The sequence below is a fragment of the Thamnophis sirtalis genome, unplaced genomic scaffold (genome assembly GCF_051295495.1).
Source record: "Thamnophis sirtalis isolate CommonGarterSnake01/CBP01778 unplaced genomic scaffold, rThaSir2_p1.2 scaffold_4, whole genome shotgun sequence".
Classification (NCBI taxonomy): domain Eukaryota; kingdom Metazoa; phylum Chordata; class Lepidosauria; order Squamata; family Natricidae; genus Thamnophis; species Thamnophis sirtalis.
In genome coordinates, this window is record NW_028261384.1 from 77,147,108 (window position 1) to 77,162,792 (window position 15,685).

The window sequence follows — 15,685 nt, forward strand, 5'->3', positions numbered from 1 at the left end:
GCTTTGGAATTTGCAGAGATGGGAAGCCTTAAAACTGCGCTTTTCCCTTTAACACATTTGTTCATTCATGGGCTTGAATACAAAGACCCTTCTGTTAATGAACTAGCCTTCAAAGTTAAGCAGCTTATGAAACTTTGAATCCCTAGTTGAACATTAATGCATGTTTATTCCAACTTGTTTATGAGGCGGCAGAGAACAGGATCTGTATTGTAGAATGGTTCCTAGATGATAAGCACTCCTGCAGTTCTTTCATTTTAGCAGAGCTTTGATAATATAAAATGTATTTTCTAAGGTATAGGTTGTTTGTGGGGGGGGGAACCAATTCTCACAGAGCCAGTAAAAAAAAGGGGGGGACAATGAGGCAGCTGCACTACCAGTGCACTTAGGCTGATGGGAGGATTAAATCAGATGATTTCGGCGATTTTCGATTCTATCTAGCCGAGCGGTGAGCCTTGGGGACCCTATTAGCAACATTACCACCTATTATCGCCCCGGAGAGATGGGGATCTATCTGGGCTTGACTGGGACTGGGCGGATCGGGTGGCTGGCTGTGGTTGCCGCCGCCGTAGCGCTCCTTAGACGCCCCCCCTCCCTCCATTTCACTCGGCCTCCTCGTCGTTGCAGCCTCTTCCCTTTGTTCCTTTGCGTGTCTGGATTTTTGTCCTTTTGGCAAATCTCTTCCTTTGCTTGCCCTCGTTGCTGCGGAGTCTCCTCCTGTTCTCCTGCCTAGTATTTCTCCATTATCCTGGCTTGTGACCATCTGATCTTGGCCTTTCAACTTCCGACCGCATTGCCATCCGTCACTGCCCCTGGAACACCATCTCGGACAGCGCCCACCTAATACAACTTCTAGGATGCCATGGACTGTTTATTTGTGGTACATTCATTTTACGGAAGGAGTGATAGAGGATGGCAGAAATACGAGTGGGGACTTGGCGTCTCAACAACCGATGCACCCCCCCTTTTTTTCAATCTGTTCCAGCCACCCCCTGACTTTGGACCCTCTCAAGCCTATACCACCTATATACCATCTATGGACCATTGTTAGTTCTTGCTTTGGACTGCATCTTGATCTGGAGGGGGTGGAATTGCAAAGTTACGGCTTGTTAAAATCTGGCGTTTATGCCCTTCCCCCCTCCATCTTTAACCATCTCTCCCAACACAGACTTTTGAACTTTGGCCTTGGGGCTTCTTTCTGGGACTTAGAGGAAGGGAGAGGGGCGGAGCAGCTCTCCCTCCTCTTTCTGCACCACTGTCTACCTTAAATTGCACAAGTGCAGTGCTCCGCAAATTTTATGAATGCTGTGTGGATGGTGTGACTGTTGATTTTTGTACCCACTTTTAATTCTTATTATTGTTGTATTTCGTATTTTAACTGACTTATGTGGGGACTGTATGGGTGAGTGGCTGTGTATGTATGAGATGACCGGGAGTACAGCCTGGTGCCTCCTCCACTGAGTGCTACTGCAGAAGTGGTAGGGGGCCCAGGCCTACCTCCCGTCCTAGAATGATTGATGCAAATCGCCTGCCGGAGGAAGCGGAGGGTACGGGAGGGGAAATGAGGTCTACGGGTGCAGGGGTGGGCTGGAGCATTACGGTCGTTACGGGGAGGGGCAGGTACAACGGGAACTTCAGGGCTAGCCATTACCGGGGAAGGAGGGTTTGCTGCTTCACAGCGATCCCCCCTTCCGGCCCTGTTAGCTCCACTCCAGGACCAGATGGCGAGAGTTGTCAGGGCCCTGGTCTCAGGCTGTTGTTGCTAAATGCCAGGTCTGTGGTTCACAAAGTTCCCCTCATCTGGGACCTAATATTAGATGAGGGGGCAGACCTGGCATGTATTACTGAAACCTGGCTGGGCCCGGAGGGAGGAGTCCCCCTCACTGAAATGTGTCCAGAAGGTTTTCAGGTGCTTCATCAGCCGCGACCCCAGAGAAGGGGTGGGGGAGTGGCTGTCATCATCCGTAGGTCATTAGTTCCTCGTAGGATCCCTGCTCTGGAGCTTGTCGGGTATGAGTCCCTGTTGGTGAAGTTGGACCTTGAGGGTCAAGTGGGCTTGTTGTTAATGTACCTACCTCCCAACAACCTTGCAACAGCCCTCCCCTCGCTCCTCGAGTCAGTAGCCGAGCTGGTGGTACAGTTCTCCAGACTTATGGTGCTGGGGGATTTCAACCTGCCTTCGCTCGGCGAACACTCTGATGGGGCGCAGGAGTTCATGGCTTCCATGACAGCCATGGACTTGTCCAGCTATTCCATCCCTTAGCCTAGGGGGTGAAACTATACACCCCTCAGAGAGGGTTCGCAATTTGGGAGTCCTCCTGGATCCACAGCTGACATTAGAACATCATCTGTCGGCTGTGACCAGGCGGGCCTTTGCCCTGGTTCGCCTGGTGCATCAATTGCGACCCTACCTGGACCGGGAGGCCCTTTGGATAGTCACTCATGCCCTCGTCACCTCAAGACTGGATTTCTGTAACGCGCTCTACATGGGGCTGCCCTTGAAGAGTGTTCAAAGACTTCAGTTAGTCCAGAATGCAGCCGCGTGAGCGATTGTGGGTGCACCTAGGTACACCCACATGACACCTATCCTCCGTGAGCTGCACTGGCTGCCCATTGGTCTCCAGACTCGCTTCAAGGTGTTAGTCATGACTTTTAAAGCCCTACATGGCATCGGACCTGGCTACCTGAGAGACTGCCTCCTGCCAATTACCTCCCAAAGACCGATTAGATCGCACAGACTAGGCCTTCTCCAGATTCCATCTGCCAGCCAATGTTGGCTGGCAACTCCCCGGGGGAGGACCTTCTCTATTGCAGCTCCGGCCCTCTGGAACGAGCTCCCCATGGAGATCCGTACCCTTACTACCCTTCCGGCCTTCCGTAAAGCTATTAAGACCTGGCTGTTCCGTCAGGCCTGGGGCTGTTGAAGTATCCAGCCCCACTTTAAGTTATGAATGTTGCTGTACTTTTAAATTGTTGTATTGTCTTATATGTTCCCCCTCCCTTTTTATTGTAAGCTGCCTGGAGTCTTCCGAGAGCGGGTGGCATACAAAACTAATAAATGAAATGAATGAAATGAAATGATTAAATCATGAAGCTTCAGTGTCTAAGACAGGCAGGGTTGTCAAATTCAAGGGCCAGGGCCCAGATCCAATCACAGGGTGCTTAGATCTGGCCCACGGGGCTGCTCTGGAAACAGTGAAGGACTGGCCCGCAGTGCTTCTACCAGCAAAAATGTAACTCAGGAGGGCTACGGGCTGCCGCAGGCACCCCCAACATAAGTGACATCAAGCTGGCCATGCCCACCGTGGCTGCACCCACCCTGGCCCTGTGAGGTCAACTGATGTGGTCTCAATGAAATTGAGTTTGACACCTCTGATCTAAGAGAAGAGCTGTAGCTAAGTAGTGGTGTGCATCTGTACATGCAGAAATATTAAGGTCCAATCTCTAGTGCTTCTAGACTCTACTGAAAAGCGCTGGGAAATTGATCTCAGTCAGCATATCCTTTTAGTGGTCTGATCTGGTCTAGGCAGCTTCTTTTCCATGTTAAAATAGATTGTTGGGTTTTTTTGCACTTACAAACCCTCTGATTTTACTTTTTCTCCTGGAACATAAGGAAATTTTATCAAGTGTTCAAGACTAATTCAAAAGCTGAGTCTTAATATGCAAGATCTAAAATGTTCTTTCTGGAATATTATATTTGAATTAACTGTTTTTGATACAAATTACGTTTTTATACTAGTTCCACCTCACATTCATCCATGCTAAAATCCATTTTCTCATTTATGTAATATATCGAGTTGGTTCTATACAACAGACAACATATTTTTATTTCATATCAATCTGCTGAGCAACAAATGAACTTAAAACATGCATCTTTCTTAAAAGCCTGATTGTAGATTTCTTGCAGCTTTTGTCCTGAATATTATACCTCTAAATAGAACATAGAATAATAGAGTTGGAAGGAACTTCGGAGGTTATCTAGTTCAACCACCTACTTGAAAAGAAGACCTTATACCATTTCAGACAAATGGTTGTCCAGTCTTTTTTTGAAAATTTCCAGTGATTGAGCACCACAACCTCTGAAGGCAAGCTGTACTAATAATCCAAATTAAAAAAATAAAAATAAGCTAACAATCCAAAGAGCAAAAATGCTCAGAACTATAGTGCAGAATTAAGAAATTTTTATTCTTCTCTAATGAAATCACATGTCTGACATTCTATTTGAATAACTCTTTCACAAATACTGGGCACCTAATTGTGGGCCCCCCTCAGAAGTCCAGCTGCCTTATTGTCTTCATGGTAATATAGTAAAGGGGAATTTGCATTCAACAAAAATGTGTATGTGTGTATGAGTTAGCAACTAATATATTATGTGTTATCATAGTAACATTTCATATCTCTCTGGATTAATGGTGTTTCAATAGAACAGTCTTGATAAAAGCCAGTGGATTTGTCAACGACTTGTAAAATTTGAGAAGCATCTGCAGCAAATAATGAAAAAGATTATATTCAGTTATCACACGATATATAGAATTTCTCTGTAAAACAAAATGTGCATAAAACAGAATGATTAAAAGAAAATCTTCCACATATGTTTCACAAAGTATAGAGCAAACACTTTGATAGGCATACCTAATTATTCTCTAGATTTAATTAGAAATTCACATAGCTATTCAGTACTCTTGTATCATGAAGAAAAATCTCAAATTAAGGATAGATAATCTGAAGCTACAGACAATATAAAGGTTTCTAAATTAATTATATGGCTCTTCAGAGGGTGACTGAAATCCACTTTGGCAATTCTACATGAAAGTAATTGAATATACATGAACATAAAATAATAAACTTTGTGACTCACAGCTGAACCAGTGTCAGGTGCATGGAACCAGAAATGACAGTAGGAGCTGATCAAAAGATATGTTTATTTCTGCTAACCTACTGCAGGAATATTGCTAGACTAAAGCAGTCACTAATAGGGGGATTTAGTGGTTAAAGATGCTGAGCATGTCAATTGGAAAGCTGTCAGTTGGAAAGCTGGCAGCTCAGATTTGAGACCTGAGTGCCGCACAAGGGGGTGAACCCTCATCATCCTGCTTAGCCTGCCTTTTGCAGGGTGGATTAACCTCCCTTCTCCAAAAACTTCTTCACTTTGCTGAGGCCCACAATGCTGAGACTGACACAGAGGCCACCTTCCCATGAAGGCCCATCGGAAAAAGGAATAGTCAAATGTAGTACAGGCAAAAGGCTTCCTGACTGGTGGGCAGCAGGTGGGACACAACTTTCATGCATGGGTAAATACGGCAACACCATAGATAGATACACAGGGCAGAAATGCTCTGACCTGAATGTCTGATCACCCTCATAGGATGTCAGATCCAGATCCTGAGATGTGTACTGTCATGATGCTGTGGTCAATGGCCAGCTTCCACAAAAAGAGGTGCCACAGAGGAATGCATCAAATTGTCCTATGGTAGTTTCCCATGGCAATTTGTCCCACACTGAGATGGCCATGTCAAAAGGGTCGCACTGAGGTGACCGTGGCAACATGGCCACCAATTGAATATTATCTGCAAATATATATTTTAGTTTTGACAAAAAAACACTATACCCATTATGGCAAACTTATGGCACATATGCCACAGATGTCACACCCAGCCCTCTCTGTGGGAATGTGATATGTCACCCCAGCTCAGCTCCACTATGTGTGCCTCCCACCAGCCAGTTGGTTTTTGGGTCTTTACCACACATGTGTGCAGGGCTGGGTGCATGCGGGAGATGCACACACATGCACGGGTCACATGCACAGGGGGAAGGGCATATGCAGGGGGCTCACATGCATGTGTGCAGGGGGTGTGGGAGCATGGGGGGTCACATGCATGGGGGTGGGCAGTTGCACATGCTTGTGTGGGGGCGGGGAACATGGGGGTTCACGTGCGCATGTGCAGGGGGCAGGGCACAGGGGGGTTGTGCACATGCTTTCAGCAAATGATGACAAAAAGGTTAGCCATCACTATCCTAACCCTAACCCTTAAATATTTCTCAGCAATTGAATGACAGATATGCAGTGCTTACTCTTTAATGTACATATAAGCCCAAATAAAATACAGCAGCATGATGTATTTCTATTCATGCTAAAAATCAGCCATTTATACCTTCTTCCAGGATGTCTCATTCCATCCTACACTATCTTTACATTCTGTAGTTTTCATTTTTATACAAATCTATCCAAACATTTTTTTTTAATCTGTGAAACATGCTAGTTTCCTCTAAGTTTTCTTGGAGTTCCTATCCCATTTACATTTTATCTTCTGAATGTAGTATATGTCAGTGTATAAGAGTTCATGAATGTGTGTGTGTGTGTGTGCGTGTCTATCTCTATGTGTATTATATATTATTATATTATTATAATTCCTATACATTTGTCAATACCTAATGTTTCTGCACAAGTAGTACTCAATTATTTATTTCACTATCAATATTCAAATTAATGCATCTTTACATTAGTGTATGTACCCTATATTATATTGCAATTATGTCAGTGACACTTTACTGTACAGGTTCTGAAGTCAGCCGGCAAGGAAGAGAATGAAAACTCCCAGAAATGGGCACTTTCATTTGAATTCAAACAAGTCTGAATCAAGTTATTGTGTGAAGTTTTTCCATGGAATAGAATTATTTCCTGCAACTTAAATTAGTATTTCCCCCTTTAATTACTTCCCAGTGACGTGCAGTCAGGGGAGGCAGAGGAGGCAGAGCCTCACCACTGTCATCATGCAAAGAAAAAAAACATGTAAAAAGAAAAAGGCTGAGCTAGTTGCTGCCAGAATCACAGTGGATGACTCTGCTTAGTGCTTAACTGTTTAAAAAAGCCTCTAAAAAGTGCCCTCTACAGGAGGAGGCAGGAGAACCACGTGCCTCATTTAGTCTGACTTTATGAGTCAGAGCAGAGTTAAGCAAGGGTTAAGCAAGGGTTAAAAGCCAAAAAATTCCTTATGTAGATGAGGTACATGGATCTCTGGCCTCCTCCTGTAGAGTGCGTTTTTTTAAGAGGCTTTTTTAAACAGTTAAGCAGAGTCATCCATTGGGGACTCTGGCAGCAGCTAACCCAGCCTGATTTCAGCAACTCTTGCCTTTTCCTTTTACATTTTTACATTTTCATGATGGCAGGCAAGAGCAGAGTTTAAATCCTCTGTGAAACAGCTAGAAAAGGTATGTGGGTCGGAGGGAGGGCGAGGAATTCAAAATTAATATAATTTGTATGTAATTGTAAGTAATTTGTGTATGTGTGTTTGTTCGTATGTGTGTTTGTTTCTTCACTCAAATAAACTCTCTCTCAATTAGAGGGAGAGTTTGTTTGAGAGGGAAAGAGGGAAGGGGGATAGGAGAGGCAGGGAGGGCAGCCCTCCAGCTTTCTTTCTCTGTGTCCACAGCAGCCCGCCAGCAGAGGTGGGTCTTTTGCCCACCTTAGCTGGCGGGCTGCCGCTTTCTTTTGCCCAGAGGCGGGCAGCTCAGGCGGGCTGCCGCCTCTGGCAAAAGAAAAAAAGCGGCAGCCCACCAGGTCGCTTTCTTTTGCCCGTCTCTATGTCAATGTTCCCTCTAATTTTTTTTCAGTGTGAGCGGAAAAGTATAGTGTTTGAGCGGCACATTTTCATGCCTGAGCACCTGAATTTTTTTCACAGATGTCACCTAAGACAACAACAAAATCAGTGTTATTTGAAACTCAAAGTTATGTTTATTCAAAGTACCCGCTTAATTAAAAGTGTTATATAATATCAGTATCACTTAACAACGGTCCTGCTTAGCAACCAAAATGTTGGCTCAGAAACTCTGGCATTGAAGCACGCAAGTCTTAAAGCTGTCAAGTTACAAGACCCTTGCACCCCTAACCCTTTAGGGGAAAAAACCCCAGGGGTCTTCAAACCTAACAGCTTTAAGCCTTGCTGACTTCAACTCCCAGAATTCCTCCTCCAGTCATGTTGCAGCAACGTCATCTGCGTGGATCTGCTCCATCTTCGGTTTTTTTCACAGGAGGTAGGGCTGCTGCTGAAGATGCCAACGAGCCCCCACCGCCACTAGAATATGCATTTGTTTAGCATGACATAGAATAGTCTTTCAACCAGAAGTATGGAATAAAAGAGAGACTGATAAATATTTAAAAAAATAAAACCAAAAAGCAGCTATTTATTTGAGTTCTAGATAAACATTTAGTTCAGATTTAATAGTGTTTCAGAGATGTGGCTGTCAGCTATTTGTGTATGTATGTTATTATTATGGAAGGTTAGATGAGATTTCACCAACATTATTCACCCCTGATTAATGCATTCATTCTAATAATCGAGTCTGACTCTGAATTACAAATCTATGTCTGAAGAATCTGGGTTAAGTTTTGGATTGGAAATTTGGGGAACATGAAAGTTTATGCATAATTTTTGTAATTTTTTCATTGGGTCTTAATGATGATTTTATTCATTTGGGATTTTTTTCACAGGCTTAACACAGCTCTAATTTTGTCATTAGGAGCAATGTAACATTGGCCACTAATGTATTGTATACAGGTTGCCTTAGAAGGTAATATCTTTTGTATAGTAGGAACTTAAGATAGGCAGACTTCATACAGATAAACAATTGAGAAATATTGTTCTTTTTAAAAAGCAGTGTTAATTGCTGCACCTTTCTCATATTGTATATTAGCTCAAGTTCATGTTAGGAAAAACTTTCAGTCTTAAAGGTTTGGTGAGGAGAAATCCAAAAATTCTTTTAAAGAATTTAAATTAAATTTGAGGCTACCTCTGCTTTCGCTCTCCCTCCCTCAGTTGTGCAGCAGCGGCAGCTCTCAGCCTACGGCGGCAGCGTCACACAGGCTGTGGAAGGAGGAGGAGGAGGAGGAGGAGGGAACCAAAGAGAGGCTTTTACCGGGTCTGCGCCCCACAGCCAGGACCGTCCTTGCACCTCAAGCCGCGTTTCTTCCTGCAAAGCAACCCGAGAGTTCCGCTTGACGCCAGAAGGGCTTTGCAGGAAGAAACGCGGCTTGAGGCGCAAGGACGGTCCTGGCTGTGGGGCGCAGACTCGGCAAAAGCCTCTCTTTGGTTCCCTCCTCCTCCCGCTCCTTCCACAGCCTGCGTGACGCTGCCGCCGTAGGCTGAGAGCTGCCGCTGAAACAAGTTTGGGGAGGTCCTTTGCGGGCGGCCAGTTTTAGCCACCCGCAAAGGACTTCCCCACGTTTGCTTTGAAAGAAACCTCTGCGCGGGGGTTTCTTGCCATGTGCGTGGCCGCGCACGCGCGCACCTTAGAGGGAACAGTGCTCTATGTCCATGCAGACATAGAAGTGGGCAAAAGAAAGCGACCTGATGGGCTGCCCCTTTCTTTCTTTTGCCCAGAGGCGGCAGCCCACCTGAGCTGCCCGCCTCTGGGTGAAAGAAAGAAAGTGAGGTAGGCAGCACAGGCAAACGAAAGAAAGAAAGCGCTTTAGACAGTAGGATGTCGGAGGAGAGGACTGCCTCACCAGCCGTAATCATCACGGCACGTCACTGTTACTTCCATACCATCATTTTTTCTGAATGTTCTTCTGTCTCCTTTCTGTAAAAGAACATGAATAAGTCTTCTGATGATGCAAAGAGCCCAATAATTTTTATTCCATGAATATATCATTAATAATTCCTAGAAATAATTGAGAGTAATTTTAGGCATCCATAGAAGCATGGATGGAGGGTCCATTGCTTTTCATCTGCCACTATCCTTCTTTGTTAAGTCATTAAAAATTCTCTTGATCACATGGTCTAGTTTCTGTATTAGATTAATGTTTACTTTAATTTCCAGTAATTCTTTGATTTTGTATTGTGATCTATCCAGGATAATTATGATTTGGCCTTTTTCAGCTAGAATGTTGATGAATAATAGAATAACAATGTTGGAATGTTTGGAATGTTTATTTAATTTGTATGCTGCCCCACTCCCGAGGGACTCGGGGTGGCTAACAACCAAAAATAGGAAGGGGGTACAAATAAGACAAAAGACAAACACATTAAAAACAACACCAGTCACAACACTTCAAGTGGGGCTGGGATCCATCAACCCCAGGCCTGCTGGAACAACCAGGTCTTCGTGGCTTTGTGGAAAGCCTGGAGGGTGGTGAGGGTCCGGATCTCCATGGGGAGAGCGTTCCAGAGGGCTGGAGCAGCCACAGAGAAGGCCCTCCCCCGGGGGTTTGCCAGTCGACACTGGCTGGCAGATGGAATTCGGAGGAGGCCTAATCTGTGGGATCTAATCGGTCTTAGGGAGGTAATTGGCAGGAGGTGGTCTCTCAAGTACCCAGGTCCGATACCATGTAGGGCTTTAAAAGTAACGACTAGAACCTTGAAGCATGTCCGGAGCCCAATAGGCAGCCAGTGCAGCTCGCGAAGGATAGGTGTCATGTGGGTGTACCGAGGTGCACCCACAATCGCTCGCGCGGTTGCATTCTGGACAAGCTGAAGTCTCCGAATACTCTTCAAGGGAAGCTCCATTTAGAGCGTGTTACAGTAGTCCAGTCTTGAGGTCACAAGGACGTGAGTGACTATTCAAAGGGCCTCCCGGTCCAGGTAGGGTCGCAATTGGTGCACCAGGCGGACCTGGGCAAATGCCCCCCTGGTCACAGCCGACAAATGTTGTTCTAAAGTCAGCTGTGGGTCCAGGAGGACCCCCAAATTGCGAACCCTTTCTGAGGGGTGTATAATTTCACCCCCCATCCTGAGAGATGGAGTACATTGCCAATCTTTGGGAGGGAGCATCAATAGCCACTCAGTCTTGTCGGGATTGAGTGCCAGCTTGTTCATTCTTATCCAGATCCTGACAGCCTCCAGGCACTGACACATCACTTCAACCACTTCACTGAGTTGGCACGGGGCGGACAGATACAGCTGTGTATCATCCGCATATTGGTGGTATTTTATCCCGTGCCGACGAATGATCTCACCCAGTGGCTTCATGTAGATGTTAAATAGGAGGGGGATCAGGACCGAACCCCGTGGCACCCCACAATTAAGGGGCCTAGGGGTTGATCTCTGCCCTCCAACCAACACCGACTGCGACCTGTCCGAGAGGTAGGAGGAGAACCACCGAAAACGATGTCTCCCACTCCCACCTCCCGCAACCGCCGCAGAAGGATACCATGGTTGATGGTATCGAAGGCCGCTGAGAGGTCAAGGAGCACTAGGATAAAGGCATGGCCCCTATCCTTGGCCCTCCAGAGATCATCGATCAGCACGACCAAAGCAGTTTCCGTGCTGTAGCCAGGCCTGAATCCAGACTGAAAGGAATCCAGATAATCGGTTTCCTCCAAGGACCGCCAGAGTTGAAAGGCCACTACCTTCTCAACAAACTTCCCAAAGAAGGGGAGATTGGACACTGGACGGTAGTTACTTAAAATGGCTGGATCCAAGGACAGCTTCTTCAGGAGGGGTCTCACCACTGCAGCCTTTAAAAGGAGTGGGAAAGATCCATCCCAGAGAGAGGTGTTAACTATCGTCCGATCCAGCCGCGTGTCACCTCCCTGCTGTTTGCGACCAGCCAGGAGGGGCACGGGTCCAGTATACAAGTGGAGACACTCACCGTTCCCATGGCCTTGTCCATTTCCTCAGGCGTGACAAGTTGAAAGTCAATCCATAAATTCCGCTCAAGACCTTCCCCCGGTACCTCGGCTGGCTCTGAGCAATTGGAGTCCAGGTCTGTCCGAATCCGAGCGACTTTATCCACTAGAAACTGAACAAACTCCTCAGCTCTACCTTGTAAAGGGTCATCCGCTTCCTTCCCTTTCAAGAGGGAGCAGGTTATTCTAAACAAGGCGGCTGGGCGCGATTCAGCGGATGCAATAAGAGCGGCAAAATGCACACATTTTGCCACCTGTATTGCCACGAGATAGGTCCTGACATAGGCTCTCATCAGTACTTGGTCTGACTCAGAGGTACTGGCCCTCCAGCAGTGCTCTAGGCGTCTCTTTTGGCGCTTCATCTACCGGAGTTCCTCGGTAAACCAAGGAGCCCTCCTGGATCCGCTACCTCGGAGAGGCCGTAAAGGCGCAATCTGGTTTAGAGCCCCCGATGCTGCAGTATTCCAAGCAGCAACCAAGGTCTCCACCGGACTGTGGGCGAGAGCATCAGATATTACACCAAGCACCGTCTGAAATCCACTAGGGTCCATCAGGTGCCTGGGGCGGAACCACCTAATCGGTTCCTCCTCCCTACAGTGGGGGATCCGAAAGTCAAGCCTCAGTAGGAAGTGATCAGACCATGACAAGGGGAAGATCTCAATATCCCTTACATCTAGATCACGTCTCCACTGCTCTGAGAGGAATACGAGGTCAAGTGTGTGACCCGCTGAGTGAGTTGGGCCCCGAATTACTTGGGTCAAGTCCATGGCTGTCATGGAAGCCATGAACTCCTGTGCCCCATCAAAGTGATCACCGAGCGAAGGCAGGTTGAAATCCCCCAGTATCATAAGCCTGGGGAACTCAACCGCCAGCTCGGCTACGGACTCGAGGAGCGAGGGGAGGGCTGATGCAACGCTGTTGGAAGGAAAGTACGTTAGCAACAACATAACAGAGTTGGAAGGGACCTTGAAGGTTTTCTAGTGCAATCCCAGCTTGAGCAAGAAATGGCGAACCTATGGCATGCGTGCCACAGGTGGCACATGGAGCCATATTTGCTGGCATGCCATCCATCAGCTCCAGCGTGCATGTATGTCCCGGCAGCTGATTTTTCACTTTTCTGGATGGCTGGGGGTGCATTTTTCACCCTCCCCAGGTTTCAGGAAAGCCTCCAGAGGATGGGGTGGGTGAAAAATGGACCCAACAGGCCAACTGGAACTTCCGGTTGGTATAGGGTCTTCTTTTCAAGCAGGTAGTTGGAATGGATAACCTCTGAAATTCCTTCCAATTCTATTATTCTATGTTGTGTTTAGAGGTATAATATTCAAGACAAAAGCTGCAAGAAATCTCCGATCAGGCTTTTAAGAAAGATGCATGGTTCTGATATGCTTTGTTCATTTATTGCTCAGCAGATTGATATGAAACAAAAGTATGCTGTCTGTATTATAGAACCAACTCAATATATTATATTACATACATGAGAAAATGGATTTTAGCATGGATGAATGTGAGGTGGAACTAGTATAAAAACATAATTTGCATCAAAAACAGTTAATTCAAATATAATATTCCAGAAAGAACATTTTAGAACTTGCATATTAAGACTCAGCTTTTGAACTAGTTCTTCAATACTTGATAAAAATTTCCTTGTGTTCCCGGAGGAAAAGTAAAACCAGAGGGTTTGTAAATGCAAAAAGACAAACCAAAAAAAACCCAACAACCTACTTTTAACAGGGAAAGGAAGCTGTCTAGACCAGATCAAACTACTAACTGTATATGCTGAGATCAGTTTCCCAGGTGTAATACAAAAGAACTTTTCAGTAGAGTCTAGAGGCACTAGAGATTGGACCTTAATATTTCTGCATGTACAAAATGCACGCCACTACTTAGCTACAGCTCTTCTCTTAGATCAGAGGTGTCAAACTCAATGAGGATCGCATCATTTGACCTCACAGCACCGGGGGGGGCATGGCCAGGGGGGCATGGCCAGCTCGATGTCACTTGTGTTGGGGTGCCTGTGGTGGCCCGAGCACTCTGCCAGCGAAAATGGGCTCCCGAACTTCATTTTTGGCTGCAATGGCTTCCTACAACCCTCTGCCAGAGAAAATGTAGCTCAGGAGGGCTGCCCGCGGCCCTCCCGAGCTATGTTTTTACTGGCAGAAACATTGCATGCCGGTCCTTCATTGTTTCCAGGGCAGCCTCACGGGCCAGATCTAAGTACCCTTCAGGCCAGATCCAGGTCCTGGGCCTTGAATTTGGCAACCCTGCTTTATTTTCTTTATATCTTTCTTTATACTTTCAAGGACTGTTCTGTCCCCTGCTTTGAGTTGGTTTTGATTCTGTGTTCTTCTGGTCAGTGGTATGATTGTCTTATGTTTTTATGACTTTATGCAACTTTTATGAATAAGTTATACAGTTTGAACTTTCAAAGACAGTTTTTATTAGTCAGATGTACTTTGGCATTTATCCTTTCCTACATTAGATATATGCATATCCAGGTGACACAAATCTGTGCTCTCCATATTAGAAATTATAATAGTCAGTGATGGAGCAAAATACAATTCATTTCTTCATTCATATTTATATGCCATAAAAACTGACTTAAGTGTTTTCCTTTAGAAGTTGGGAACTGTGTTGCCCTATGTAGATTACTTCCAGCTCTCTCATGCCTTGTAATGCTTTCAAAGCTGCAGATTGTTAATATGATAGCATACAGAACTGGTTTTCTGGTCAAGGAGTTACACAGTGAAATGAAGGAGCAATTTGAATTATTAAAACAAACTTTTCTAAAGACAATGTTCAAGGATTTGTACCAGCTAAATAACGAATATGTTGGAAGCTGTGAATGGAGTGCTTAAACTCTGAATGGAGAAATTTCCTTTACAGATCAGATGACAGTAATTTAAGAAGCACAGGAACTTCTGCCTGCAAGTTATACGCTAGCAAATTTCTGTCGGACTTCATCCTTGATTTCCTGCATTTCTTTGGAAAAGGAATTATATATAGGATATATTACATCAAACTAATCACAAATGTTAGTTTTTAGTATCAATTGCTCATTTAAAAAGAAAAAGAATGGTTCACTGTGAAAGAAATATAGTACCTGAATCTTGGGGGCATATTAGGTTTTCATGGTGATTCACTGTAAACCAATGCAGTTCCTTGTTAAAGAATATGATGTGGCTGTCAGTGCTGAGGTTGTGTCTAGACCCAGATTTCATTAACAAACTGGTTTAAATCAGAATGATGTATTACATGCTGTTTAGTTAATATCTATGCCTATTTAGAAGACAGAATAGTTCACTGCATGTAGAAGATTTGAGCAGGACAGAGTTTAATCTTAGCAGTTCTTTCTTCAAATTGACTCAGTAGTATTTAGTAGATATATTAAGTTTACACATACACTGTAGATAATGAACATTTTAAAATATGGATTACTTCTATGAATTGCAATTTGTCACCATATTGGCAATGAGATGAAATATTTAATGTATTTCATTTCATTTCATTTTATTAGGATTTATAGGCCGCCCTTTTCCCTGAGGGGACTCAGGGCGGCTTACAATCATTAGGGAGGGGGTGCAGTTCAAAAATAAACAATGTGTGAACAAAGTAAAATAATAAAAACACAACTTGCATTCAACACTCAACACTCGGGTGGGGCAAATGAGAAGCTTATCCCCAGGCCTGTTGGGATAGCCAGGTCTTGAGGGCTTTGCGGAAGGCCTGGACGGTGGTGAGGGTGCGTATCTTGACGGGGAGGTCGTTCCACAGGGTCGGAGCTGCAACAGAAAAGGCTCTCTCAGTGAATGCATATATTTCATGAAATAATAGAAGCTAAATATAATTTAAAGCATTGTGACTGAAGTTGCTATAAAGGTTCTAAATGATAAAAAAGGAAAATAATAGTTCCTTTCTTAAAATAAACACACATCTCATTCTTTATATGAAAATCTAAATCATCAATGTCCTCCCAGAGAAATGGTGATTAAACAAAATTAATAAATTACTGAAGTTCATCCAAAATGACACAAAAAACTTTTTTCTTTCTTTTTTTTTATAATTTTA

General features: G+C 44.8%; 1 protein-coding gene across 1 annotated transcript in view; it reads left to right on the forward strand.

Moving 5' to 3' along the window:
• The window catches only part of CNTNAP2 (contactin associated protein 2), an 885,336-nt gene that overhangs the window by 411,803 nt on the left and 457,848 nt on the right, over positions 1-15,685 (forward strand). The window lies entirely within an intron of this gene.